This window comes from Leuciscus leuciscus, assembly GCF_965113295.1.
Source record: "Leuciscus leuciscus genome assembly, chromosome: 7".
Classification (NCBI taxonomy): Eukaryota; Metazoa; Chordata; class Actinopteri; order Cypriniformes; family Leuciscidae; genus Leuciscus; species Leuciscus leuciscus.
In genome coordinates, this window is record NC_138731.1 from 34,289,767 (window position 1) to 34,295,766 (window position 6,000).

Here is a 6,000-nt window from a genome sequence, read left to right on the forward strand (position 1 = left end):
TTAAGCGTGCAATGCGAAACAGGCTTAAGTTTCAGGAGCTCGTAGTGCGGGGCTCTGGAGGGTTTAGACTGCTTTAAGTGATTCACTGGAAGAGAACAGGGATAGGAGAGAAAGTAAGATGATGAGATGGATGGTTGTAGAAAGGTCGTAGGAGGTAAAGGGACCTGACTCATTGCTGACCCCTGCAGGCTTGATGTCCGGCGCCTCTTAATCTCAATCACAGGGGAACGAGGGCTCATTAGTCATTAGTGAGGTGTCTAACGGCAGCCTCGTCCCATGGTCCCGCACTCATCTCCTGCTCCTTACCTCCGAGGCTTCTTTCTATCTCGTATGCGCTTTTTTCCATCTGTCTCTCGCTCTCTTTCCTCGCCCGCCAGGATGATGACCAGCCGTGATTGTGCTTTGGAAACCTGTCTCAGCCTCCAGCTAAACTGCTCATCCATGACCAATCGATGGTAGAGGAAGATTCAGTGTGTGTGTGTGTGTGTGTGCCTGGTCATCTGTGAGTGCATAAGTGCAGATCAGAGAAAATACCTTTAGGTTAAATTTCAATTCCATTGAGCATCATCTGTCCATCCCTGCAGCATCCCAGCTCCCCACTGGAGCTCAGCCAACCTTTATTACTGAGCAAGAGAGGGAAACAGGCCTGTCACAGGAAAAGTGATAAAGCATCATTACCACACTGCAGAGGAGGAATGAGGGCAGCCTGCTCTGACACAACTCCCTTCATGAAGAGCATCGCTCCGGCATATTGAAGAGCCAGTCAAAGATCTCCAGCGAAGAACAAAATGACTAGTCTGGTCAAATCCTATGCTGGTATTGACATATCCTCTTTCATTAAACCCCACTGCGCTGTACTGCTCTTTCACATGACAGATGAAATATTTCATTTCACAAAACAAGTTCAAAAGCATCAATCATAATTCAAGATTTGAGGCAATTAAATGCTGAATTTATATGGATTATCTCACTGGCTGTCAAATTTAGTGGCAGTTTATTTAACAATAAAATAAAATAAAATAAAATAAAATAAAATAAAATAAAATAAAATAAAATAAAATAAAATAAAATAAAATAAAATAAAATAAAATAAAATAAAATAAAATAAAATAAAATAAAATAAAATAATCTTCATTATTTCAAACTTTTGAGAGCAAGTGTGTTGCTATATATACACACATTATGTAAAAAGTTTGATATAATTATGATTTTTTTTTCTTTTTTTTTTTCGTTTCTTATGCTCATCAGGGCTGCATTTATTTGATCAAAAATACAATTATTACACTTTAACTATTTTCATATATTTTAAAGTGTATTTTATTCCTGTGATAGCAAAGCTGAATTTTCAGCAGCCATTACTCCAGTCTTCAGTTTCACATGATCCTTCAGAAATCATTCTAATATGCTGATTTGGAAACCATGATCCATCATTTAAAAGTTTGGAGTAAGTAAGATATTTTATATAGAATAGATATAGATATGAATAAGTTTATTCTAATATGATTTTTGTGGAAATTATGATACACTACCATTTATGCTTTGAAACTATATGTATTATGAACTGTACTATACAAATGAATGTGAATTGAATTACATTTAAAAGTGTGGGGTATATAATATATGTAATATAAATCATATAGAATACAAACTTTTTTTAAATGAATGCTTCTATTTAACAAGGACACACTAAATTGACTCAAGTAATACATTTATAATTTTACCAACACCTTTTTATTTAAAATCAATTCTGTTCTTTTGAACTTTATATTCATCAAAGAATCCTGAAAAAAAATATCACAGTTTCCACAAAAATATTAAGCAGCAAAATTTATAATAATAAGATCTGTTTTTAATAATTAAATTAATTTTAATAATTAAAAAATACACATAAGTGGAACCAAGTGCTAAAAGACTTGCCTTAAAATGAACCAGAAACATTCAACTGTTATCAGCAATACTTTTACCTGTTTTATTAGAATGCAGCAACTAATGTCTTACAGTCATGCAGAAATACTGCTGCCATTGCTTGCTTCAGCCTCATAGCGTAACCATGGCGTGCAGTTGAAATATAGTCTTTATTTCTTCGTCCATATTTGTCTTCTCATCGTTTCAAGGCCATGAAGTAATGCACATTACTTTCCTCATTCAGTTCCGAAGTAATAAATTTGAAGAATTGTGGGGAGATTTTATGATCCATCGCTTTCTGTAGATGGCAGTATTAAGTCAAACATTTCTCAGTGCATTGTGCACTTCCCTGTGTGTGCCTGGAAACTGTGTGTGACTATATGTGTGGACAGAGAGTAACCTCAGAGACAAATTCATCCATTCCTGTGTGTTTGTGTGTCCACACAGCAAGGGACATTTCGTAAACAAACAGTTTGATTGCCATGGCTTATTAGAGCTTTGTTTCAAATCTCTGTTTTATGTAATTTTCCTCATTTGTTTTCATAATACCTTGCATTATATTATCTCCAAACCCTTTAATATAGATATTTAAAGAGATAATCACGTAGTGACAGGATGGCTTTCTCACTATGCTTGCTGAATTTTAAGTTCAGCATTTTTTTATGTCTCAAGTGCCAGCTTATAAATATGACAGATAGCCCTCCTGATGCGAAGAGGTGGCAAATGTCATAAAGGGCTGTTATTAAATTTGAGCTATTAAATCATTTTTAGTTTATCCCATGTGTGAACACACACATGGGGTAGGCAGAATTTTGCATGGACATGATGTGTGCTACTGACAATCCATGCCTAGGATTACAGGTTAAATCAATTGTTTGTTATTTTTTTTAGACTGAAGCAATTCATTTAACAAACTGCTGTCATCTCCATCCATGATTAACAATCCCTCCAAGACCTCAAGAATCATAATTTAAGCCCTTCCACTCAGCGAGACTCTAAGAAATCCCACAAAAGCTTCCTATACATTCTAATTCTGCTTTCTAGCTTCTTTCCATTTCATTATAACTCAAAACAAGTCTTAATTTAAGAAGCTCCAGCACCGTCTGTCGGCAGACTTTGAAACGCTTGACAGATGTCACAACGTTGCCTTCACCTAACATTGATTGGCTGCCGCCAGGATGTTTTTTTGCCTGTCATTTGCATAAAGTTGAACGGTTCCCTACTTTTTGACACTTTTTCTCCAATTGTTAAAAATGTTAAAATCATCCCCATTTTTTATATATATATATATTTATATTATTACGAATTAAAATAACTTTTTTTATTTTAATACATTTATATTTATTTAATATATTTATATAGAACTAAAAACAGAAAAGGTCTTTATGCATTTGCTCGTTTACTTACACAGCAAAGGCGTTTTGGGGGCATGAACACGCAAACTTTTAAAAAACGGATTAAAAAGTGCAAGTTTTTTAAAACGATACCGTTATCGTCTCAGTGCATACTACAAAAACGTGAATTTGTGAAAGTGGTGATGTCATGCGCATGCATATTACTTGTTCAGTCAGTTATAGGCCCGTAGTGTTTCTTTACAAAGTGACATCGCCAACTACTGGCTTGACGTACAGTATTTTTAGTACATCGTCAGCATATAAACATACCCTTATATCATAAAAAAAGATGCATTCTGTGTGAGCATTTGTGTTGCATTATTGCAAACTACCCCTGCAAATGTGGGTGTGTGCCAAAATTCACAGAGGATCCTGAATAAACATGGGTGTGATGTCAGCGGGGCACCGAGGTGTCATGTTCACACATGTGCCAGTGGGCCTGCGGAGCTTCAGCAGGTCCATGAGGTTCGCTGTGAGCATCACAGATATTGACAGGGCCAAAACCCTCCACGACATCACTAGAATAATTATTAGTACAAGGGCTTTGCATTTTTGCATTTGCCATTCTCTCTGTGTTTCATTCTTGCTAATTAAGGCTAAAGGCGAGAAGATAGACTGAGAGAGTGCATAGAATGGCAATGCAAATCCCAACCTGACAGAATATTCATAAACGCCAAGCAGTGGTCACAGTATGGAGAGTGCAGATGTCGTCATTAAATCGTATCCACTGACTAACTTCGCTGCCGTCATCCATATTCACTGAATGACCAAATAATCTGTATGTATGTAGAATCTTTGGAGTGACTCCCATCAATGACTACGTTTACATGCAGCCAATATCCGGGTTATGGTCGGGTTAGGGTCACTATTTGGGTTTCTGAAACATTCGGAATAACGCGTTTACATGCGTGAGCAGAGAGAGTTACTCCTGTATACATGGAATTTACAATATCCCGATGTAAACGGCGACGCGCGGTTAGCGTCTGGACGTACGGACTTCCTTAAGACGCAATATGCGTCATTTCCGATTCTTTTTCCTGTATCCAAAGACAACAACAACAGCAGCAGCACGCGGATAATGAATAGTTCGGGGCAGATAGCGATCGCCTTTGTTTGCGCTTTCCTCCTCGCTCCAAAAGTGTGGTGCTGTGCTGCATCTCGCCATGTTTACCTCTACTTCTTGTTTACTTCCGGTATACTGCACGCGGGTTTCTGTATGCGCCGTCCCTACTCAAAAGACCAAGATTCCTTGCGAATAGAACATGCGCAGAACACAAATCAATGTCCCTTTTGATGGGGATATGCCGATACGCGTTTACATGACCAAATATTCGGGTTAGAAAGGGGGTACCCCAGGTATAATATCCGGGTTTTTAAAAACCGGGATATGAGCATATCCGGGTTTTTGCCGGTGTTTACATGGCCGTGCGCGACCGGGTTATTGCTAATATCCCGGTTTTGAACGGGTTATTGGCTGCATGTAAACGTAGTCATTGACTACGTTTACATGCAGCCAATATTCGGGTTATGGTCGGGTTAAGGTCACTATTTGGGTTTCTGAAACATTCGGAATAACCCGTTTACATGCGCGAGTAGAGAGAGTTACTCCTGTATACATGGAATTTGTAATCAATTGGCAATATCCCGATGTAAACGGCGACGCGCGGTTAGCGTCTGGACGCACGGACAACGTTAAGACGCAATGTGCGTCATTTCCGATTCTTCTTCCTGTATCCAAAGGCAACAACAACAGCAGCAGCATGCGGATAATGAATAGTTCGGGGCAGATAGCGATCGCCTTTGTTTGCGCTTTCCTCCTCGCTCCAAAAGTGTGGTGCTGTGCTGCATCTCGCCATGTTTACCTCTACTTCTTGTTTACTTCCGGTATACTGCACGCGGGTTTTTGTATGCGCTGTCTCTACTCAAAAGACCAAGATTCCTTGCGAATAGAACATGCGCAGAACACAAATCAATGTTCCTTTTGATGGGGATATGCCAATACGCGTTTACATTACCAAATATTCGGGTTAGAAAAGGGGTACCCCAGGGATAATATCCGGGTTTTTAAAAACCGGGATATGAGCATACCCGGGTTTTTGCCGGTGTTTACATGGCCGTGCGCGACCGGGTTATTGCTAATATCCCGGTTTTGAACGGGTTATTGGCTGCATGTAAACGTAGTCACTGTGACAAAATCTGATCTAGAGTGACGTGAAAGTCGAGTGAATTCCTATATGACTGTTCAGACTGAGGTCGCTTTGCAAACCATCAGACCTGTATCTTTAGGACCACAAACAGAAGTGGCCCACATCAGAATCAAAAAGATCAGATTCCATGTGGTTTGTGCCGTTCACACTGAAAAAAACAGATCTGTGTCACATATTAGAAATCGTATATTTGTTGATGTACGTTGATGTTGATTTGGTCATCAATAAACTTTTCAACGGTAGTGTACAAAATAACCAAAATACAAAAATATTGATGACTCATGTTGCACTGCCCAGATTTGGACTCCCATCATTAATATGCTTTAGACCAGCTATAGCTAAAATGTTTAGTTCAGTGGTAGTATGCCATGCCAATTAGTGCATTTTCCGAGTTGTGTGTCAAAGGTATGGCAACCTTCATAATGAAGCCAGAGCAACTTTTCTAATGAGGTTTGCATTGCTGGCATGCAATTATTTAATTACTGATTGCAAGA